The sequence below is a fragment of the Oryctolagus cuniculus genome, chromosome 19 (genome assembly GCF_051225735.1).
Source record: "Oryctolagus cuniculus isolate XC-2025 breed Fujian yellow rabbit chromosome 19, ASM5122573v1, whole genome shotgun sequence".
In the NCBI taxonomy this organism is placed as follows: Eukaryota; Metazoa; Chordata; class Mammalia; order Lagomorpha; family Leporidae; genus Oryctolagus; species Oryctolagus cuniculus.
In genome coordinates this window covers 695,408-720,698 of record NC_142885.1, presented here as the reverse complement: position 1 = coordinate 720,698, position 25,291 = coordinate 695,408, and the positions used below count along the sequence as shown (strand labels likewise).

Here is a 25,291-nt window from a genome sequence, read left to right as displayed (position 1 = left end):
AAGAAAAAGAAAGAAAAATGATAAAAATTGGGAAGGAAGAAGTCAAACTATCACCATTTGATGATGGCATGATTCTATATATAGGGAACCCAAAAGACTCCATGAAGAGACTATTGGAACTCATAAAAAGGGTTTAGTAAAATAACAGGATCTAAAATCAATAGCCTTTATATACGCAAACAATGCCATAGCTGAGAAAGAACTTCTAAGATTAATTCCATTCACAAAGTTACAAAAAAAATTTAAATAATTTGGAATAAATTTAACCAAGGATGTCAAAATCTCTACAAAGAAAATCAAAAAAATTAAAAAACAAAATAGAAGAAGACATAAAATGTGGAAAAATCTTCCATGTTCATGGATTGGGAAAATCAGCATCATCAAAATGTCTAAACTACCAAAAGCAATTATAGATTCAATGCCATCCCAATAAATATAACATTCTTCTCAGATCTAAAAAGCATGATGCTAAAATTTATATGGAAACACAGAGATCCTGAATAGCTAAAGCAATCTTAAACAACAAAAATAAAGTTGGAGGCTTCACAATACCAGATCTGAAAGCATACTACCAGGCAGTTATACTCAAAACAGCCTGGTAGTGGCAAAAAAAAAAAAAAAAAAAAAAAAAAGACATGTAGACCACTGGAACAGAAAAGAAACTCCAGAAATCAATCTATGTATCTACAACCAATTGAAATTTTACAAAGGAGCAAAAATCAATCCCTGGAGCCAAGACTGTCTCTTCAACAGTTTGATGCTGGGAAAACTGGACCTCTGCACAAGTATGCAATAAAATCCCTACTTTACACCTTACAAAAAAACTCCACTCAAAGGCCAGAGCCATGGCTCAATAGGCTAATCCTCTGCCTTGCGGCACCGGGACACCAGGTTCTAGTCCCGGGCAGGGTGCCGGATTCTGTCCCAGTTGCTCCTCTTCCAGGCCAGCTCTCTGCTATGGCCCAGGAGTGCAGTGGAGGATGGCCCACGTGCTTGGGCCCTGCATCTGCATGGGAGACCAGGAGAAGCACCTGGCTCCTGCCTTTGAATCAGCGTGGTGCGCTGGCTGCTGCGGCCATTGGAGGCTGAACCAACGGCAACAGAAGACCTTTCTCTCTGTCTCTCTCACTGTCCACTCTGCCTGTAAAAAAAAAAAAATAGCCAAAGGAGCTGAACAAACTTTTTTTTAAAAGATTTATTATTTATTTATTTATTTGAAAGAAGAGTTACAGAGAAGCGGGGGCAGAGAAAGAGAGAGAGAGAGAGAGAGAAGCCTTCCAGCCACTGGTTCATTCCCCCAAATGACCACAATGGCCAGAGCTGAGCTGATCTGAAGCCAGGAGCCAGGAGCTTCTTCTGGGTCTCCCACATGGGTGCAGGGGCCCAAGGACTTGGGCCACCTTCTACTGCTTTCCCAGGCCATAGCAGAGAGCTGGATTGGAAGTGGAGCAGCCAGGACTTAAACCAGCATCCATATGGGATGCTGGCACTGCAGGCAATAGCTTTACTCGTTACACCACAATACCAGCCTCTGAACACTCATTTATTTATTTGAAAGTCAGAGTTACACACACACAGAGAAGGAAAGGCAGAGAAAGAGAGGGATCTTCCATCCTCTGGTTTAGTCCCCAATTGGCTGCAACAGCTGGAGCTGTGCCAATCCAAAATGAGAAGCCAGGAGCTTCTTTCCAGGTCTTCTATGCTTTCCCAGGCCATGGCAGGAGCTGGATATGAAGTGGAGCAGCTGGGACTCAAATCAGCATCTATATAGGAAGCTGGCACTGCAGGCAGTGGCTTTATCTGGTACGCCACAGCACTGACCCAAACACATTTTTCAAGAGAGGAAATTGAAATGGCCAACAGACATATGAAGAAAAGATTTCTATATTAAAATTGAATTTAAGGATCATTTAGAATAACTCCGTTTATTTATATTTGATTTTGTTTTTTTTTCTGCCCAATTTCATAACTATCTATATGCATTTTGGTAGATTAATGCTTTTTTTTGAATGGTTAATAGTGAATTAATTGATTTATTCATCATATTTAGAGCTTAAAATGCAGAAGGTGAGGATTATTTTCCCTCCCATTTTCTTTTTTTTTTTTTTTTGCTTTCAAGCTTTTATTTAATGAATATAAATTTCCAAAGTACAACTTATGGATTACAATGGTTTCCCCCCCCATAACGTCCCTCCAACCTGCAACCCTCCCCTTATCCACTCCCTCTCCCTTTCCATTCACATCAAGATTCATTTTCAATTCTCTTTATATACAGAAGATGAGTTTAGCATACATTAAGTAAAGATTTCAACAGTTTGCTGCCACATAGAAACATAAAGTGAAAAATACTGTTTGAGTACTAGTTATAGCAGATTAATGCTTTTTTTAAAAGATTCATTTATTTATTTCAAATTCAGAGCCTCATAGAGAGAGAAGGAGAGGCAGAGACAAGTCTTCCATCTGCTGATTCACTCCTCAGTTGGCTGCATTGGATGGAGCTGTGCTGATCTGAAGCCAGGAGCCAGGAGCTTCTTCCAGGTCTTCCCATGCAGGTGCAGTGGCCCAAGGACTTGGGCCATCTTCCGCTGCTTTCCCAGGCCATACTAGAGAGCTATATCAGAAGTAGAGCAGCCAGCCGGTGCCATGGCTCAATAGGCTAATCCTCTGCCTTGCGGCGCCAGCACACCGGATTCTAGTCCCAGTCGGGGCACTGGATTCTGTCCCGGTTGCCCCTCTTCCAGGCCAGCTCTCTGCTGTGGCCCGGGAGTGCAGAGGAGGATGGCCCAAGTCCTTGGGCCCTGCACCCCATGGGAGACCAGGAGAAGCACCTGGCTCCTGCCTTCGGATCAGCGTGGTGCACCAGCTGCAGCGCGCTGGCCGTGGCGGCCATTGGAGGCTGAACCAATGGCAAAAGGAAGACCTTTCTCTCTCTCTCTCTCTCTCTCTCTCTCTCTCTCTTTCACTGTGCACTCTGTCAAAAAAAAAAAAAGTAGAGCAACCAGGACTCAAACTGGACCTGTATGAGATGCCAGCACCACAGGTGACAGCTTTACCGGCTACACCACAATTCTGGCCCCAGATTAATACTTATTTTTAGGGGCATTGCAAATGGGATATTTTTAACATTTGAATCCCAACTGTTCATTTTGATATAAAGAAATTTCTTACAATAGTTCATATACTAATTTTGTATGTTTCTCCCTGTATCCATCTACAATCACCAACAGTTAAGATATTGCACTTTTTAATATTTATTTATGTATTTATTTGAAAGGCAGGGTTAGAGAGAATGAGAGACAGAGGGAGAAATCTTCCATCTGCTGGTTCAGTTCCCAAATGGCTGCAATAACTGGGGGCTGAGTAAAGCTGAAACAAAGAGCCAGGAGCTTCTTCTGGGTCCCCATCGGTGCAGTGGCCAAAACATTTGGGCCATCCTCCATTGCCTTTCTCAGTGCATTAGCAGGGTGCTGTATTGGAAGTGGGGCAGCCAGGACTTGAACTATCACCCATATGAGATGCCAATACTGCAGGCCATGGCTTTAACCCACTGTGCCACAGTGCTGGACCCAATACTGCACTTTCAAATGCTAACATTAAAATTTTGAACACCACATTTGAGTGATTCAGTCTGAGATCCAATAGAAGCAGTGGGGAACCACCAAATTGCTCTGAACATTTTGTGCTCAAATGCCTGTTCCTATAATTGATATTATACAACTCTCCTTATAGAGAGCTAGTCTGAAGTTCATGGCCTTAGAGCACATTGGTAACTTAAATTTATTTAAAGATAATGATCGATGCTCTTGCAGAAAATTCTCTGAAATGCTGACCAGAAGAGGCCCACAACCACACAGTGGGGGAGTCTGTGCACAGTCATGGTGGTTTTTGATAGAAGTTTAGAACTTTGACAGGACAGGAGCTGGCATGTAGCATAGTGGGATAAGCCACAACCTGTGATGCTGAGATAAGCTACAACCTGTGATGCTGGTTCAAGTCCTGGCTGCTCCACTTCCAATCCAGCTCCCTAGAAATGTAGCTGGGAAAGCAGTGGCAGATAACAAAGTACCTGGGACCTTGTGATCCATGGGGGAGACCTGGATAAATCTCTTGGTTCCTGGATTGAGTATAACCTAGCCCTGGCCATTGCAGACATTTGGGGAGTGACCTGGAAAATGAAAGTGCTCTCTTTTTCTCCCTGTCTCCCCCATCTCTTTTTTAAAAAGATGTATGTATGTATGCATGTATGTAATTATTTGAAAGGCAGAGTTAGAGAGAGAGATGCACAGAGAGAATTCCTCCATCGGCTGGTTCACTGCCTGAATGAACACAGCAGTCAGAGATGAGCCTGTCCAAAGCCGGGAGCCAGGAACTCCCTCTAGGTGCAGGGGTACAAGCACCTGGGCCATCCTCTGCTGCCTTCTCAGACACACAGTCAGGGAGCTGGATCAGAAGTGGAGCAGTTGGGATTCAAACCATTGCCCATATGGGATGCTGGCACTGCAGTCAGAAGCTTAACATGCTATGCCACAATAAGTTTTATTGTAGTTGAGTCCCTTCAGGTCTTTGTAGATATTGGATATTAACCCTTTATCAATTATATAGAGTACAACTATATTCTTCCGTTCTGTACGTTCACTTTGCTGCTGAGTGTTTTCTTTGCAACACAGAAGCTTCTTTGCTTTTGCCTCTTTCTTCTTTCATTGCCTGTGCTTCTGGGGTCTTTTCCAAGACATCTTTGCCTATGCCAATGTTTTGCAGAGTTTCCCCAATGGTTTCCTCTAGTAATTTGATAATATCAGGTCATAGATGTAGATCCTTGATCAATTATGAGTTGATTTTGTATAGGGTGCTAATACGGGTCTTATTTCATACTTCTGAATATAGAGGTCCAATTTCTCTAGCACCATTTGTTAAAGAGATAATCCTTTCTTCAGAGATTGATTTTCAGTTCATTGGTTGATTGTGGGTGCATGGATTAACTTCCGTGGTTTATATTTTGTTTCTTTGGTGTACATGTCTATTTTTGTGCCACTTCTAGGCTGTTTTGTTTATAACTGCCCTGGCCCTGTAGTAATTCTTGAAATCTAGTATTGTGATGATTCTGACTTTATTTTCCTTGTTTAAAGTTGCTTCAGCTAGTTGGGGTCTCTAGTGTTTCCATACAAATCTGAGAACAATGTCCTTGGTATTTTTACTGGGATTTCATTGAATCTATAAATTGCTTTGGATAGTTTGAACATTTTTATGATATTAATTCTTCCAGTCCACAAACATGGAAGATTTTTCCATTTTCTTGTGTGTTCTTCTGGTTTTTTTTCTTTAATGTTTTATAATTTCCATTGTGGAGATCTTTCACATCTTTAGTTAAATTTTTTCCAAGATATTTAATTTTTGGGTAAACATGTTTATAGCATCAACTTCCCAAGTGTTTCAAGGATTATTTTTTGATACAATATTAAAATTATAAAAGGCATTGTTAAATACCCATCCCAGATAATAATTCCTGTCAAATCATGTGGAAGTAGATATAATTATAGATGTGAATTTTAATTACAAACATAGATATTGATGAATCCCTCAAAATTCACTATGGTGTTTTTGTTTAAATTTTAAGTTATTCCTGAATATAAACTCATGAGTATCATAAAATTTGTGGCAGTGAAGAGTGTTCATAACTTACATTCCTACTTTCTCTGAATTCTGAATGATTTAAAGCTAGACATGGAAGGAAATGTGAGCTTTATAGCCCACAGAGTTGTTAGTCTTGGTGCTTAGCAAAAAAGACTCCCTTCTGTTGCCCCAGTACCTTGTATCCTTACCTAGTCACTTGCAGTGCACAGATTATGTTCTAAATTTACAGTATAAATGAGGGCAGACAAGAACTCATGTTCATTTGTAGGCATCCTAAAAACATCCTAAGTACAACACAAGGAAGTATGGTAGCTCATTTACTGCTTCCCATATCTCCAATCATGTAAGTCATTAAGAAATCCCATACAGAAGAACAACTGAGGAGGGGTCAGGAGCAATGTTCTAATATTTAGGCATTTTTCTTTGTGGAGTGGGCTGAATCCTTGTCAGTCTAAATTCAAACACTCTGCCCCCCCCCCAAAAAAACAAGAAGGCTAGAAAAGTGATCATACCCAAATTTCTTCTTTTAATTGTAGAGAATCACTTGTGTGGGGCCAGCATTGTGGCACAGCAGGTAAAGCTGTTGCCTGCAGTACTGGCATCCCACATGGGTGGTGGTTTGAGACCTGGCTGCTCCCCTTCCAATCCATCTCTCTGCTATGGCCTGGGAAAGCAGTAGAAAATGGTCCAAGTCCTTGGGCCTGTGCACCCACATGGGAGACCTGGAAGAAGCTCCTGGATCCTGGCTTCAGATCAGTGCAGCTCCCACTGTTGCAGCCATTTGGGGAGTGAACCAGCATATAGAAGACCTCTCTCTGACCACTTCTGCCTCTGCCTCTCTGTAACTCTGACTTTCAAATAAATAAATATTAAAAAAGAGAATTTCTTGTGCCAACTACAGTCACCATATTAAATACTGATAAGAATGTGAAAATTTTGAATTTGAGCAAGGAATTCCTCTCATGTGACATGGGTATGAATCTATTGTAAGAACAATATGTATGAGTACATGTTTATAGAATATTCCTGCAGTTGTTTTAGAGTTCTGTGGACTTCAATTTTGTAAAACGATGCCAAATTATTTTTACTTGTTTTCTCAAGAGATATATCAATTATTTTTCTTTGAAGTGAAGAGACAGCTTTGCACAGTGGCAGTATCATAGCCAATGAGGTTTATCCGAGGTGTGATTATTGTTAATTGAAGTCAAGAAACAAATTGTAAATGGTTGGAAGCAATTAATTCTGGTAGGTGGTAGTTTGCAATAACCAGTAAGGATGAATGAAAATACTTATATATAGATAATGTTACAACTTTAAAATGCAAATGAAGTAAAAATGCATTTCAAAATGAACATTTTATAAATAGTTCAAAAATGAACATTATAAATTCTCTCCTTAAAATGTATTTCACTTTATAAACTCTCACTTCTTATTCTCAAGACATTAAACTGTGACATGCTTTTATTGGGAAGCAAAGAAAAATGTTCCACTTCACAATATTGAAAACATACAATTTTAAGTTTTGTTAAACAGTTTGTAATAGTTGTACTTAAATTTTTAGGCATAAATATATTTTCTTCATGATGCACTATGATAGATATATTATTTTAAAGGTAGTGGAATATCTGGGGTAAGTGATCTAACAGATTTGTTTTCATTAGAGCAAGCAACTTGCCCCTGTGTATCTAAACTTAGACTGAGTTTCATATCACAACATAATTTACCTTCTGTGCAGGAAAAGTAAAGGATGTTAGATTTCAAATCACAAAATAAGACAGTCCAATTTACTTCTGGTTCTCAGTGATATATTTAGTGTGGTTTATAACACCATGCATTCATGAAAGCTAGATGTTTATTCAAAAGTTCACATTTGTACCTTTTTTTTTTCTTTAGCTTTATAGGTCTAAAATTTCCCTAAAGGACAAGTTTTTTTTAAATACATGTTCATATGTGTTTTCTGCTGTAATCAATTTCTAAAGTGTATACACTGACAAGAAGAACTGCACAAAGTGCGGTCATCAAACAAGGTATATCTCCTGAGAGGGGCTCCAGGCAGCTCAGCCAGTGCTACTGTTTGTGTTTCCCACACCGCAGGAGCCCTCAGGGGGATGCTAGGACTCCGGTATGCAGTGGGCTGGCTGTCAGGACCATGGGGTGGTGTGCAGTCCCCACCTGCAGCTTCTTTGAACCCTGGGTCATCAGCTTTCCAATCTCTGTGTGGTGAGGGAGAACTTGAACTTCCTGTATGACCCGATTTCCTTGAGTGAGGCAGCATATCTCAAGCAGGCCTCTCGGCGTAGGGGTCTGGGTCAGTTTTCTTGTTGCTAATCGTGCAGCAGCACAGGCTCGGTGTGTGAGAAGGAAGTGGTATTATTGACCTCACGGTTTTGGTGCAGGGTCTAGGGGCAGCATCCGGTGATGATCTTCTTGCTGGTAGAGTCCTGGGGTGGCACAGAGACCAGCGGACAGACAGAAGGGGTGCAGAGGGGGCCAATCCAAAGTGGTCTATGTTGCAGTCCCCTAGGGATAAGGCATTAATCCATGATCACATGAATGGATTTATCCTGATCACTTCCTGCAGGGCCTCACCTGTTCTCACTGCTGAATTTCTCATCACTGGATTAACCGTGCCCATGAGTTTCAGAGGGGATAAACCATGTTTAATACAGAGCATGCAGGCTTGCAGGAGATCCCTAAATTTCCAGGTCTCCTCCCACCTAGTTTTGAGATTTAGCCCTTCTGCCCCTCATGTGGAAGAAGGCACCCTTTCTTAGGGCTTTCAAGGAAAGAAGGAAGGGACTTCAAGCTTTTTTTTCCTACTAGGATCACCTATTATTTTCATTGCTTGCAACCTCATCAGATTTTCTGAATCACAAACATGCATATTGCCTATTACCAAGAAAATCTTACAAGTTGTCATGTGACATGCTAGAAAGGACCCGTGTGTGTTAAATGTCCTTATGTACTTCTGGTGTCATGTCAGGGATTTTGTGCTTCAAAATGTTCCCAAGGTCATATGTTTATATTTGTTTTTGACAGGCAGAGTTAGACAGTGAGAGACAGAGAGAAAGGTCTTCCTTCCATTGGTTCACCCCCCAAATGGCTGCTATGGCTGGCGTGCTGCACTGATCCAAAGCCAGGAGCCAGGTGCTTCCTCCTGGTCTCCCATGCAGGTGCAGGGCCCAAGCACTTGGGCCATCCTCCTGCCTTCCTGGGCAGCAGCAGAGAGCTGGACTGGAAGAGGAGCAACTGGTAATAGAACTCGGGGCCCCAACCGGGACTAGAATCCAGGGTACTGGCGCTGCAGGCAGAGGATCAGCCAAGTGAGTCATGGTGCCAGCCTATGTACTTTTTTTAAGCAGTTCATAGTGAACAACATTTTCATTATTTTCAGTTCAGGAGAGCCAAAGTGTTATCTTGTAGTTTTTTTTTTTTTTTTTAGAATAAGCTAAGAAAAATACTGTAGTACTTATAATATACAAATGAACTAAACTATTAGATATAAATTAAATGTTATATTTTTATGAAGATAAATGCCTAGTAATAAAAGCAAATTTTAAGTTTATTGATTTATAGAATTTCTCTTTTGGAAGGGAACCTTCAATATGAGCCAGTTTCATTCAAATTATAGTACTTTTTCACTTTTAAGCAATCTGGTGTTATTAAGATTTCTTCACTAAACTTACACATTAATAGAATTATCTTAAAATACATTATTAATTACTTAAATACATTAATATAACACATCGGAAAACAAGTCTTACTACCTGCTATTGATTATAGTTATCAGAAGTATTAAGATATTGTCACAAATTTGAAACAAAAAATTGTTTTGTCTCTGAAGTGATTTTTCAGGAATAATGAATAATGGAAATCTATAAGAGATGTTTGGATAACATTTGCCTCATGGACAATTCATAAAAATATAATTATTTATCTCTATTTGTAGGTTTAATTTTGAAGTTATCATTTTTATGGCGATTGTGATAATACAAATGACCACAAACCAAATAATAAAATAATTGAAATACCTATACTTTGAGAAAATGGATAGCTTCTCTGTTAATGTACCAAGCATAATTTTTCTATACTAATTTATTAGAAACATTTCAAAAATATTTCTTTCAATTTGGGGAGAGGTAAAGTAATGAAAAAAATCAAAATTTCTGAAAATTAAAGTATTTGCATTTAATTTGTTCATTTTCTGCCTCATCACCAATGTAGTTCTTTAATTGGATAGAAAAAAAGTAGATTCAGAATCTACATTTGTTGACCACTAATAACAGAGTAGGGCAGTGAAGCATCATTAGCCCAATGAAACTTACAGGATTTCAGTGGTGGGGAAATCAGGACTCTTTCTGAATTTTGTTAGGTAAGTGTGTTCTCATTTTATGTGGAGCTGTCCACTTTTGGTATTTTTATTTTAATATATATTTTAAAGTTTCAGCAGAACTCAGCACTAGGAGTGTCTACCTTATTTTTTTGGGAAAAATCTGACTAATTTTTAAGAATGGGGCATCAATATTATTTCATTTTCTCAGTTTTGAATATAGTGTGTCATTCTGTGAAAACCACTTGCCAGTGTGCTTTTTGTTTAGTTTGGTTTTTAAGTGCAAACTTGAAAGTTTTACTTTTAAAAAGTGACCTTTATGTTTTTCCATATGATTGACAGAGCTTTTACCTAGTTATCTTCATTGTATGACAATAAATCTATCCAATAAAGATTAACAAATGCATTAAAAGTGCAAATAATCACTATGGTATGCTTGCTGGTTTTATTTATGATGATGTATTGATCATCTCTGTCAGGTACTGTGATAGATATGTCTATTGGAAAATATAATTTCATTTCCCAAAAAGGCAAGCAAGTTAAAACCCTTCGGCAATTATGAAGTCATCCTCTGATAACTTACTGATTCATTTCTTGCTGTCAAAATCAAGAAACCAATTATCTGTTTGACTTGGAGATATTAGGTCCCTGTGGTACTATGAAGAAAATTATTTAGTGCCTTTCAGCTAGTGAAATGATGATTGGTGGGTCTGTTTGTTGAACAAACAAGGGGGGAGGGGAAGAGCACACATTAGCTATAAGGTTGTAGCTATCTCAGTGGAGGTAATCATTTCAGTCTTTGGAATTAATTCTAGAATTTAATGATAACTTTAAGTTTGTGTAAAAAGTGGTTAGTAAAAAAATTATTTACCTTATTATATAAACATAAGACTATGTTTTAAAACCTTCTTTCCCAGCCAAGATACTCATTTTAATGCAAAATGGAAAAATATTCAATACAGTGTCTCCTTTTGGAGGGTTTCTACAAGTGAAAGCAGATTTGTGGGGGATGATTGGGTTTTGAGCAACTTCCTTGCTTCCAAGACAAAACCCACATTGCCTTCGTCTGTCCCTAAAGTGCCAGACCCAAGCTACTTTTAAGAAGCTACTGTACTCCACCTGCCTTGGATGAAGCAAGCAGCCCCTTTGCTACCAGAATTCCCCAGAAACAGCATGGGCATTTTCCATGGTAGAGAGCAGCCCTTGTGAATTCTGCAACTGCAGGAGCTCTGGAGCTCTACTTGCTTGCTCTGTATGATATAGAGAAATTCTCATGGCCTCATATGGCTAGTAACCAGTAGCATCTCATACAGAATTCCAGAGTACCAGAACTAAAGAGGCCTCTTCTGAAACTCTTGGCACGTGGTGCTGGAAGGCAGGACAGTGCATCATTTTTGCATGCCTTGTAGGCACAAAGGAAAGTTCTCTCCAATATCTGAAGCTCTAGGATTGCTGCTGCTGGTGTTATAAACCCTGGAATAACACTCATCTGTGGGAGTTATACAGTCCTATCTTTGCATGCTTCAGGCTGGAATTCAATCCCTGGAATAACTGGCAGTCAACCTGAGAGACCTGGATAAGGACCCCACTGTATCCTGTATCTCCAGGGCTGTCACTCTGTGTACTGTATTTCAGAGAGTCATGTAAATACACCTAGACCCTAGGGAATGGAACCTATAAGCATTACAGTGCTCCAGACCCAGACCTGCTGATACACAACCCTCGGCATAAACTGTATTCACCCTGTAGGACTCAGGGAATGTCTCCTTAACATTTCCCAGACTTGGGACTTGAACTCATGATGCTAAATTTCTGGATATTAGTCAGGCTAACATATCAGGACCTGGGGAATATCTTATCCACATAGTATAGTAAAAAGGCCATAAATTTTGCTGCCACAAGCACGAGAAATATTCATATTTGCCTGGTAGAAAAGGATAGCATGACCAGAAATGTGGATACAGACATCACAAACCCCAGTATGACTGACAACTCTAGGGACTAAGAACCTATGGAAGCTCATGCCACTTCAAAGTCATACTGTAACATCCACAAAAGGCTGAAGAACAGAAACCTGTGGCACATGTAGACAATGCTGACACTGATTACTAATGAAGAAATCAAGTCTCAAAAACTTCAAAAGATTGAAATCATACCATGTACCTACCTTCTCAGACTGAAATCAATCAAACTAGACATCAATAATAATAAAAAAAGGGCACTGGAAAGTTCACAGGTACATGAAAATTAAACAACATGATGACCAATGTATCATTTTAAAAAATTAAAAAGAGGTCAGAAAATTTCTTAAATGAATATGAAAACACAACATATCAAAGCATAGAACACAGCAAAAGCAGTATTAAGAGGAAATTTTATAATGACAAGTGTTTACACTTAAATTTGAAAGATCTTAAATAAATGGTCTAATGCTGCATCTCAAAAACCCAGAAAAAGTGGCCAGCACTGTGGTGCAGTGGTTTAACACCCTGGCCTGAAGTGCTGGCATCCCATATGGGCACTGGTTGGAGACCCAGCTGCTCCACTTTCTATCCAGCTCTTCTTCTTCTTCTTCTTCTGGACAGGCAGAGTTAGACAGTGAGAGAGAGAGAGACAGAGACAGTTATAGACAGTGAGAGAGAGACAAAAAGGTCTTCCTTCTGTTGGTTCACTCCCCTATTGGCTGCCACAACTGGCACTGTGCCAATCTGAAGCCAGGAGCCAGGTGCTTCCTCCTGGTCTCCCATGCAGGTTCAGGGACCCAAGCACTTGGGTCATCCTCCATTACCCTCCCAGGCCACAGCAGAGAGCTGGACTGGAAGAGGAGCAACTTGGGCTAGTACCCGGTGCCCCAACCGGGACTAGAACCTGAGGTGCCAGCACTGCAGGTGGAGGATTAGCCAAGTGAGCCATGGTGCTGGCCTCTATCCAGCTCTTTGCTATGGCCTGAGAAAGCAATAGAAGATGGCCCAAGTCCTTGGTAACCTGCACCTATGTGGGAGACCTGGAAGAAGCTCCTGGCTTCAGATCGGCACAGCACTGGTCGTTATGGCCAACTGGGGAGTGTACCAGTGAATGGAAGACCTCTCTCTCTGCCTCTTCTCTCTGACTTTCAAAAAAAAAATCTCTGACTTTCAAAAAAAATATAAATCTTTTAAAAAAACACAGAAAAAGAATACAAGCCATAGGCAAAAATTAGCAGGGCACAAGAAAAAGTAAATGTAAGAACAGTCATAAATGAAATTGAAACTAAATGAATATTAGAGATATAAAACAAATAGCTGGTTCTTTAAGAAGATAAAGAAAATAGAAAAGCCTTTATCCAGAGTAACAAAAGAACGAAGAAAAAACCTCAATAAATAAAATTTGAGAAGAAAAGTAGACGTTACAATTGATACTACAGAATATGATGGGTCATAAAAAGCTGCTATGAACTGTGTGTTAACAAATTAAAAGCCCCAAATAAATTCCTGAATATGTGTGACATATTAAGATTAAACAAGGAAGATATAGAAAATATAAGTAGGCCATAGGAAGAAATATTACTGAAGTAGTAATTAATAAAAGTTTCCCAACAAAGAAAACCCTAAATTCTATAAAACATTTAAGAAGGAATAACTCAAATACTCTTCAAATTATTGCAAAATATTTTAGAGTATACAAAACTGTAAGGGGCCAGCACTGTGGCAGAAGCAGGTAAAGCCCCGGCCTGAATGCCAGCATCCCACATGGGTGCCAATTTGAAAATTTGGAGCCTGGCAGCTCCACTTCAGATCCAGCTCTCTTCTAATGGCCTTGGAAAGCAGTAGAAGATGGCCCAAGTCCTTGGACCCCTGCACCCATGAGGAAAACCCAGAAGAAGCTCCTGGCTCCTGTCTTAGGATTGGCTCATCCCTGGCCTTTGCAGCCATTTGGGAAGTAAACCAATGGATGAAAGACTCTTTCTCTCTTGCTCACTCTTGCTTTTGCTGTTTCTCTTACCCCTCCTCCACGTCTGTGTAACTGCCTTTCAAGTAAATAAATATTTTTTTAAAAAGAAAACTATAAAATACTTTTCAGAAAGCTGGCATTACCAATACCAAAACCAAAGACACAACACAAAAAATAAAACTACAGACCAGTATGCTTCATGAACATAAATGCAGAAGTTTTCAACAAAACATTAGTAAACCAAATCCAAAGCTACACCAGTGATTATACATAACAGTAAGTTTGGTTTCATCTAAAGATGCAAGGGTGAGTCAACATTTGAAAATCAAAAACCTCATAAATCACATCAACAGAATGAGGGAAAAATCATGTAAGCATTTTAACAGACACAGAAAGCAGTTGATAAAATCGAATATCTCTATAATAAAAAAAATCCTCTACAAATTAGATTAAAAAGAACACATCTCAAAATTATAAAGCCTTTATGAGACAGACCAACAGCTACTTTTATACTGAAAAGTATAAAGCAGAAATCACTCTTTTCAAATATGGAATAGTAGAAAAATGTCCATTTTTCACCATTCTTATTCAGTATATTGTTGGAAGTACTCGCAAGAACATTTTGGGAGGGAAAATAAATAAGGTAATTAAAATTGCAAAGTAGTAATTCAAAATAGCCATATTTGGGACCAGCTCTGTGGCATCATGGGTAAAGCCACTGCCTGCAGCATGAGTATCCCATATGGTCACCAGTTGGATTCTTGGATACTCCACTCATGATCCACCTCTCTACTGATGCACCTGGGAAAGCAGCAGAGGACGGACCAAGTGCTTGGGCCCCTGAACCTATGTGGGAGACTTGGATAAATCTCTAGCTCCTGGCTTCAGACTGACCCAGGCCTGGTTGTTGCAGCCATTTGGGGAGTGAACAAATAGATGGAATATTTCTCTTTCTATGCCTTGCCCTCTCTGTAATTGCCTTTCAAATAAACTTTTAAAATTAACATTTGCAAATTTCATGATGTTGTACCTGGATGAAAACCAAGCACTACAGCAAAAACCTGTTACAATTCATAAATCAGTTCAGTGAAATCAGTTACAAAGGGAGCAAACCAAAACAGTAGGATTTTTATGTACCAACAATGATCTCAATGAAAGAGACATCGGTTTGAAATCCCATTTACAATATCACAAACACAATCCAATATTTAGGAATAAATTTAACCAAAGAAATGAAAGATCTCTACAATAAAATTTATAAAATATTGATGAAAGAAATCATCAAGGACATAAAAATGTGAAGATATTTCTTGCTCATGGATTGTAAGATTATCATTAAGAATCTATAGTATCTTAAGTATGCATTCAGTGTAATCCCTGTCAATATACCAATGACATTCTTTATAGAAGTAGATAAACAATCCAAAAATATGTATGAAAAAAATACCCAGAATAGCAAAGTAAACTTGAGCAAAAAAGCAAAAACAAAAACATGCTAGACAGACACAGAAAGACTAATACCACAGGTTCTCCTTTTTATGTGGGAGCTAAAATCACCAAAAAGAAATGCCTGTATCAATTTTGATGAAAATACAATGTTTTCTCAAACTTTGTTTAAAATCTTTGTCAAACAAACTGATATGAATTATGTACTACTGTATATTTTTTAAATAACACTTGAAGATATTACATAGATTAGTCCTTCCTTGTTTCATTTCTCGTATGGGTATTCATTTTCTAGTCTGTCTGTGTCCTTTAAAATTGTTTCCTATTTGTGTCTTCTTTGTACATAGCAATTCTGTTGATTAGATGGATAGATATGTCTCATTTAAAATAATTTTTAATTTTTTTCTATTAATTTGAAAGGCAGAGTTACAGAGAGAGAGAGAAAGAGGAGAGAGAGAGAGAGAGAGAGAGAGAATCTTCCATCTACTGCTTCAATCTCCAAATGGCTACAACAACTAAACTAGGCCAGGCCAGAGCCAGCCAGAAACCAGGAACTTCTGGTCTCCCACATGGGTTCAGGGGTCCAAGAACATGGGGCATCTTCCACAGCTTTCCCAGGCTGTTAGCAGGGAGCTGGATCAGAAATGGAGATACCAGGACTCAAACTGGTACCCATTTGGAATGCTGGCTTTGTAGGCAGTAGCTTTACATGCTATGCCATAATGCCAAGCCCCATATTGATCTTGTACCTAGCAATCTGTGTCATTTCGTTTTTCAATAAAGGTCGAGGCATCATAGTACCTGATTCAAAGCATATTACAAAGTTTCAGTAATAACATAAAATTGTCAAATAGACCAATGGAAGAAAATAAAATGTCCAGAAATCACTTCATGTGCATTCAGGCAACTGATTTTTGACCAAAGTTCCATAGAATGTACATTTAAAAAGGGGTAGTCTTTTCAATAAACAGTTCTTCAAAACTAAAGTGTGTGTGTGTGTGTGGTATTAACCTCTCATTATATATAAAATCTACTCAAGGTGGATCAAAAACCTAAATTTAAGATTTTAATCTCTGGCTCTGAACTTTCTGAAAGAAAATATAGGGGGAAACTCTCCAAGATATTTGTGTAACATGATGACTTCTTGGATAAGACCCCCAAAACACTGACAAATGTAGAACTAGACAAATGAATTTATATCAAACTCAGAAGCTTCTGCACAGCAAAAGAAGCAATCAGGGAGTTAAGAGAAGTCTGAAAAATTGGGAGAAAATATTTGCAAGCTCCAACAAAGGGTTAATATGAGAGTACATATGTAACTCAAAAATCAATCCAGTTTAAAAATGAGCAAAGAGGGGCTGGCACTGTGGCACAGCAGGTTAACACCCTGGCCTGAAGTGCCGGCATCCTATATGGATGCCAGTTCGAGACCCAGCTGCTCCATTTCCAATCCAGCTCTCTGCTATTAGCTGGGAAAGCAGTGGAAGATGACCCAAGTCCTTGGGCCCCTGCACACGTGTGAGAGACCTAGAGGAAGCTCCTGGCTCCTGGCTTTGGATTGGCACAGCTCCAGCCATTGTGGCCAATTGGGGAGTGAACCATTGGATGGAGGACCTCTCTCTCTCTCTGACTCCCTGCCTCTCCTCTCTCTGTGTAACTCAGACTTTCAAATAAATAAACACATATTTAAAAAATGAGCAAAGGACCTGAATAGACAGTTCTTAAAAGTGTAAATGCAAATGATCAACACACACACTCACACATACACACATATATATGCTCAATAATGTTAGCTATCAGGGAAGTGCAAATTAATATCACTTCACCCTTATCACAATGATTATTATCAAAAAGGAGAGAGCATTAATATGCTGGTGAGGATATAGAAAAAGTAGAATTTTATACACTGTTATCAGGAGTGTACTTTATACAGTCACTATTGAAAACAATATTGAGATGTCCTAGAAATCTAGAAATAGAATTTCCATATGATCCAATGATACCAACACTGAGTATTATCCAAAATATTTAAACTCATTGTATCAAAGAGATTCTGCTCCACCATGTTTATAGCAGAACTGTTCACAATAACGAAAATATGGAATCAACCAAATATGCTTAATAAGATGAATGGATAAAGAAAATGGGATATATATTCACAATGAACTATTATTCAACTATAAAAAGAATGAAGTCCTGTCATTTGTAGTAAAATAGATGCTACAAATAGAGAACATAACATTGAGTGAAATAAGCCAGACTCAGAGACACAAAAACTGCTTGTTCTCCTTTGCATGTGGAAGTTAATATTAAAAGAAAAACTTATTCTGAACACAGAATGTTAATTGACAGACTCTGGGCTGGGTGGAAGAGATAAAAGAAATTTGGATTAAAAAGTTTAGAACTATAGCTGTGGTTCATTAATTGTGATAAGTATATAAGTATAATGATATGAGATATTATTAGGGGATAAGGGGCCAGAGGTATGGGAAAATTTGTAATGTACCACAAAAATCTTGAGGGAAAGATGTCTATATCTGGAAATATTCTATTAGAACCTTTAAAAATAAAAGATAAAGTTAAAATTCCATAAAGTCCATAAAAAGTAAAAAAAAAACTTGAAAATGATGAATTATCAAATGAGTCTAAGATATTTCTAAAAATATGTGTAAAATATGGTAGCCAGGAACATTTGTAGTATTGTGATGGAGTTGGGGACCTCATAATAACAACCAAGATGGCCATGGGATTCTACTGCTAAGATTGACTTGCACTAGGATGTTAATATACAGGTATTAGTATTAACTACAATTTATAAAACAGATGAAAAAGCATGCAGATGATATGAAATAAATAAATGATGATCACTTTGAAAGATGTGAGCAATTTTGTAAGAGCAGTATAGAGTGACCAACAGATATAAATGAAATTGCTGAAAACTAAATAATTACAATATATTAAGAAGGAATATAAATCAAAAATTTTCACAAAATTTAGAAATCCACATCAAAAACCATTATAACCATGAAGGAAAAGTGTCAGTAACTTGAATTAAACTATTGACACTTTCAGAAATCAAAGATAAATGTCATAGTTCTGGAAAAATTCATAATTGCCATCAAATATGATACTTGGAAAGGGAGAATGACCAAATTTGCCAAAGAAGTCTCTGAAAAATTGTATACATGAAAATTGTCAGAAAAACTTATGCAATTTTGTGGCCAATGAAAGTTTCTTTAAAAACAAAACACAACCCTGTTGGAATAAGATTGAAGTTGGCAAACTCAAAAGGCTTCCATAGCCTTGGCAACTCATGACTAGAGCCTAGGGAGATTACTGATGCCATAAACAAGAGTGTCAAATTGTTAAGTCAACAACAAGAGTCACTGTGTACTTACTTCTCATGTGGGATCTGTCCTTAATGTGTTGTTCAATGTGAAGTAATGCTATAACTGGTACTGAAAAAATATTTTACACTGTGTGTTTCTGTGTGGGTGCAAACAGATGAAATCTTTACTTAATATATACTAAATCGATCTTCTGTATATAAAGATAATTGAAAATGAATCTTGGCTGGTGCCATGGCTCAATAGGCTAATCCTCTGCCTTGTGGCGCCAGCACACCAGGTTCTTGTCTCGGGCAGGGTGCCAGATTCTGTCCCAGTTGCCCCTCTTCCAGGCCAGCTCTCTGCTATGGCCCAGGAGTGCAGTGGAGGATGGCCCAAATGCTTGGGCCCTGCACCCCGTGGGAGACCAGGAGAAGCACCTGGCTCCTGCCTTCGGATCAGCCCAGTGTGCCAGCCATAGTGCGCCAGCCGCGGCAGCCATTGGAGGCTGAACCAATGGCAAAAGGAAGACCTTTTCTCTGTCTCTCTCTCTCACTGTCCACTCTGTCTGTCAAAAAAATCAATTTCTGTTCACAATTGATCGTAATGATAGGACTAAGAACCAAAGGGATCACATAAACAAGAATAGTGTCTGCAAATACTAGCTGATAGAATCAAAAAGGGAGAGAATGATCCAACATGGGAAGGGAGATACACAGCAGACCCATAGAATGGCAGATGTCCTAAACAGCACTCTGGCCTCAGAATCAGCCCTTAAGGCATGCGGATCCAGCTGAAATGCCCATGAGAGTATTTCAGGCATGGAAAGCCAAGACACTCTGGGGGAAAAAAAAAAACCTAAATGAAAGATCTCCACGAGTGAGATCCCAGCAGAAAGAACGGGTCATCAAAGAAGGAGGTAGCTTTCTCTGAAGGGAGGAGAGAACTTCCACTTTGACTCCGACCTTGTCTAAATATGATCAGAGTTGGTGAACTCAAAAGGCTTCCATAGCCTTGGCAGCTCATGACAAGAGCCTAGGGTGATTACTGATGCCATAAACAAGAGTGTCAATTTGTTAAGTCAACAGCAGGAGGCACTGTGCACTTACTGCTCATGTAGGATCTCTGTCCTTAGTGTGCTGTACATTGTGATTTAATGCTATAACTAGTACTCATACAGTATTTTTCACTTTATGTTTCTGTGTGGGAGCAAACTGTTGAAATCTTTACTTAATGTATGCTAAACTGATCTTCTGTATATAAAGAGAATTGAAAATGAATCTTGATGTGAATGGAAGGGGAGAGGGAGTGGATAAGGGGAGGGTTGTGGGTTGGAGGGACGTTATGGGGGGAAGCCATTGTAATCCATATTCTGTACTTTGAAAATTTATATTCATTAAATAAAAGTTAAAAAACATTTAAAAAAAAAGAAAGGAAATGAATCTTGATGTGAACAGAATGGGAGAGGGAGCAGGAGATGGGAGGGGTGCAAGTGGGAGGGAAATTATGGGGGGGAAGCCATTGTAATCCATAAACTGTACTTTGGAAATTTATATTTACTAAATAAAAGTTTTAAAAAAATACAACCAAGATGGCCTCAAGTTCACAGTGGTTAGATTAGCTTTAAATGGGATACCAAGGATACATGTAGGTGATATAAGCTCAAACACACACACAAAAAATAAATACATAAAAAGAGGATCCAGGTGTTATGAAATAAAATAAACTGGCCGATGCCAGGGCTCACTAGGCTAATCCTCCGCCTTGCGGCACCAGCACACCAGGTTCTAGTACCGGTCTGGGTGCCGGATTCTGTCCCAGTTGCCCCTCTTCCAGGCCAGCTCTCTGCTGTGGCCAGGGAGTGCAAGTGGAGGATGGCCCAAGTGCTTGGGCCCTGCACCCCATGGGAGACCAGGATAAGTACCTGGCTCCTGCCATCGGATCAGTGCGGTGCGCCAGCTGCAGCGCGCCAGCTGTGGTGGCCATTGGAGGGTGAACCAATGGCAAAGGAAGACCTTTCTGTCTCTCTCTCTCCCACTGTCCACTCTGCCTGTCAAAAAAAAAAAAAAAAAAAGAAAGAAAGAAAATACACTGTGACCAGGGTAAGTAACAATTATTTTCTAGAAGTAGTAGCAGAATGACAAGCAAATATGAGGGAAATTACTGGAAATGATAACAATTACCTTAAAAAAGGAAAATGAAATTATTTTCACAAAATGTAAATCAAATGAAGATCATACACTTATCAGAGAAATCTTTAAAATAGATGGATTTTAACTCATTCTATTGAAACTTTCATATATTAATGGGAAGTTTAGAATTTCATGAAATATAGAAAAGAACCTGAAAGGAGCCTAAAAAAGTACCTGAAAAGAGTGACTATCATGTGGGTCTAAAATGTCTCTGAAAACATGTGTGCATGACGGTTGCTAGCACAACTTATAGAATTTTGATGGAGTTCATGACCTCATAATGAACACTTAACCAACATGGCCATGAATTCACAGTGGAAGGTCTGGAATACACTGGGATATTAAAGAAAAATACAGGTGATGGTAATCTTAAAGACAGTAATAAAAACATGTTGGATTTTTATGAAATAAAGTGATTACTGTGAGTAGAAATGAGCAATTCAGTAGGAGCCATAATAGACAGGCAATGAGATAATGGGAAAGCTAGTGAAAAGTAGACTATTATAATACATTAAAAAAGAAATATTTTTTAAAAAACAATAAAATTATAAGTCAAAGATTGTGCTGCTTATTAGAATTAGCTCAAAATATGTTAACTTTTAAATCTAGTGAAATTTAAAGTTCCATAACAATCAAGAAATGTACTAAGTATATTACCTGGTACTTGTGAATGACTACATTGGACAAAGATAGCCCTGAAAAATTTTGTATATGAACTTCATCAGAACAACTTATAGAACTCTGAGGAAGCTGATGACTCAGCTTCACAGTGTAAGTACTGCCTTCAGTTAAGATACTAAAGATGCTCATAAGTGATATGCCTAAATTCAAAGAAAAGAAAGTTTAAAAGTGATACACACCTTACAATATAAAATATATTGTCATTACTGTGAAAAGAAATCAGTAGTTTGGTCAGAACAATAATAAAATGACAGAGATAAAAGGGAAATTGCTGAGAAGTAGATCATTATAATTAGATTTAAAAAACAACCTTTTCTGTAAATGTAAATTAAAGATGGTATCAATTAAGGAAATCTGAAAATTTGCCAGTATTTGTAACTAGTCTTTCACAGCTTTTTTTTTTTTAAGATTCATTTATTTACTTGAAAGAGTTACACAGAGAAAGAAGGAGAGTCCGAGTCCGAGAGAGAGAGAGAGAGAGAGAGAGGTCTTCCATCCACTGGTTAACTCCCCATTTGGCCACAATGGCCAGAGTTGCGCCAATCCGAAATGAGGAGCCAGGAACTTCTTTTGGGTTTCCCATGTGGGCCATCTTCTACTGCTTTCACAGGCCATAGCAGAGAGCCGGATTGGAGGAGGAGTAGCCTGGACTGGAACCTGCAGCCATATGGGATGCTGGCACTGCAGGTGGTGGCTTTACCCACTATACCACAGCGCCGGCCCCTGCCACAGCTTTTAAAGCCCAAAGATGGGGCTTGGCAGTGAGGTCTTCAGCAGAGAACTCCAGACACATGAACCTTTCCTTGGCTGTGTTGGAATCGCTTTAAGGAGACATCAATGACTCTGCCAAGTATGAGATGTTTACATTTCAGAATGGAGGTGTTCAAACTTTATGCAAATACCCCGAGATTGTCCTGCAATTCAAAATGCAGCTGCTGACAGGGAGGCAAGTCCTCTGTGACTTCAGGCAGACAAAGGAGAGTGGAAACACGGTGTCCATTAAGGCTCTGAAATTCTGTCAATATCAATTATTCAACAACAGTTTCTTTTTTCCTATATAATTTGGACAGTTCTCATGCCAGCTATTACTTTTGCAAACTATCAATTTTTGACCCTCCTCCTTTTCAAGTAGAGATTCTCAGAGGAGAATATTTGCATATTTAGGAATCACAAGCTCTGTTGCCAGGTGAAGTTCTGGTTACCCATAGGATGTGCAGCTTTTGCAGTAGTCTACATTTTTGAATGCATATTTATTTTTCAGCTTACAAAAGAGAAATATCAATCAAGTGTGCATGACCCAAATAGTGAGTACGTGTTCATAGCAGCAGTGAACACAGCTAAAAAATATGCACTGACAGAACTCTCAGGCACCTGGGCATGGCACACATTGGTCGGGTCCCCTCAACTTGAAGTGAGAGTCCCTTGTTTCCTCGACTAGAGTCTGACTTGACTTGATTGGACCACATCCATCTCCTGCTCATGTTTTGTTCATTCTGTGACTCTAAAAGCCAGCAGGATTTGCACAGATTTCCTTGGTGCTGCTTCTTTCTCAGAACAAACACCTTCTTGCAACTAGCTTTATAGAAAGTCCATCTCATATGCACTCAACAAACAGACCTCACTGGGAAGAAATCCCTTTGTCTAGGCCTACTTTTAGCAATGCAGTAAAACAACTATTTTATTTTTTTCTTTAAAGCAGCCATTTTTTTTTCTTTAAAGCACATCCAGCACTGTGCTGTAGCAGATAAAGCCGCCACCTGCAATGCCAGCATCCCATATGGGTTCCAGTTCAAGTCCTGGCTGCTCCATTTCCAGTCCAGCTCTCTGCTATGGCCTGGAAAAGCAGTAGAAACTGGTTCAAGTCCTGAGCCTCTAAACCCATGTAGGAGACCTGGAAGAAGCTCCTGGATCCTGGCTTTGGATCAGCTCAGCTCTGGCCATTGCGGCCATCTGGGGAGAGAACCAGCAGATGGAAGACCTCTCTCTCTTTCTCTCTCTCTCTCTCTCTCTCTTTCCCTCTCTCTCTCTCTGCCTCTGCCTCTCTGTAACTCTGCCTTTCAAATAAGTAAATAAATCTTTCTTAAAAATACTATCAGGAACGTTCAGATACTTAGTAAAAATCTGATCGAGTTTTTAGGTTAATCAATTCTCCTTGATTTTGATTCCGTTACTTGAGCTCTGGGCAAAAACAGAGAGTAGGGAGATATTAAATCAAGTAAAGCTGTAGAAGGGCTTCTAAAGAAGAGAAAAGATTACATGGATAAAATAATCTAATGAAAATGTTCCTGATAACTATGATTTTTGTCTGACTTTAGTACCTTCTCACTGAAGTATGGACAGGGCCAAGAATAAAGCATTGATTTACTGGCCCTAGAGCCAGAGGTAATAATCTGAGGATCAAAAGAAATTAGCAATGTTTTTTCCCAACACCAAACTTTTCTATTCTTTCAAGATCACCATTTTCCAACACACACACACACATACACACACACACACTCATAAGGCTGAAAAAGAAAAACTTCTTTATTATAAAGAAACTTTACTGTTGACATTCAGAATGTCTTTAATTTATTCTATGGGGCTTCCCATGTCTGTTCATGAAATTTAGGGTAGAGTTGATGTTTTTCTTCACTAACAGGTAATCAAAATACACCATTGGCACATCTAATCTTAGTAAAATAATAAAAACTTTCAATAATCAAAATTATAGCTACCTTTTTTTCCCAATTCAATCCTAATGTAGGTTGACTATTTACAGGAGAAATAGGATGTGACAGGTACCTGCAGATAATCTGATTTAGTTAAGCTCTCTCTTCACTTATTATGCTAGAAAAGATGGTAATTCACTTGACTTTTGGCATCACTGACACTTTCTAGTCAGGTAGATGGGTCTAAGACAATCTGTATCATCTCTCCTGTGCACATGGACCACCTCTGTTCCATGACATAAACTTAAGCAACAATTGTTCTTACAAACTCTAAGAATACAGGTCACTTAAAAAAGCCATCTCTTTGTCATTCCACTTTCAAAACATGTGGCCAGTCTTGGGCATGAGTCAGATTCAAGTCCAACATGGCAGGAGTCACTATTTATGCTCCCCAGATAATCTTCTGAAAGCCCCTCTCTCCTGATCATATGAAGGGAGTTGCATCCTGACTCCTTCCCCTTGGAAGTGTGATAGGACACTTAGCACAGTAGCTAGTCTCTGTTTTTGTTTTTGTTTTTATTGATTTTCCATCAAAGTGGCTCCCAGAAAGCCCCAAATAAAGTGACTCTATGTAGAATGAAAATCAGGATCTGATTTTAAATCAATGGTTTTGTAATACGGAGAAACAATCTAAAATAGAGTCTGCTGGGTTTGAAAATCTCTAGAACTCTGAATTGTGCTTAATGAGAATCAGGCTTTGACTTCCACAGCATTTGGGTTTGAAATTCCTCTTGAATATCAGAAATCTTAGTATTTCAACACGACCCATTTCCACGAGCATCAGAAACACACTAGCTACAACACTGTGGAATGTTTTCCCTGTAATTTGCTGTTTTAACATGTTTTTGCTTGGCATTTTCAAATTTTACTATTTCTTTTGCCATTAACTATTTCTAGGGTAGCTTTATGAATTTAAGTTTTGGTATTTGTGCAAGATTTACCTGGTAAGAAAGAATAATTTCTAAAAATTACATTTTAATAAATCTTATCAAAGTTCAGAATATGTTAGGATGAAACCATGCACAGTTTACTTTGTGGGTGATACTT

The 25,291-nt window shown here is 38.8% G+C and overlaps 2 pseudogenes; both read left to right on the top strand.

Moving 5' to 3' along the window:
* The window catches only part of LOC100358844 (inducible T-cell costimulator-like), a 43,578-nt pseudogene extending 20,604 nt beyond the window's left edge, over window positions 1–22,974 (top strand).
* On the top strand, window positions 6,769–6,892 carry LOC127490385 (U4 spliceosomal RNA; annotated as a pseudogene).
* Window positions 22,975–25,291: the final 2,317 nt, after the last annotated feature.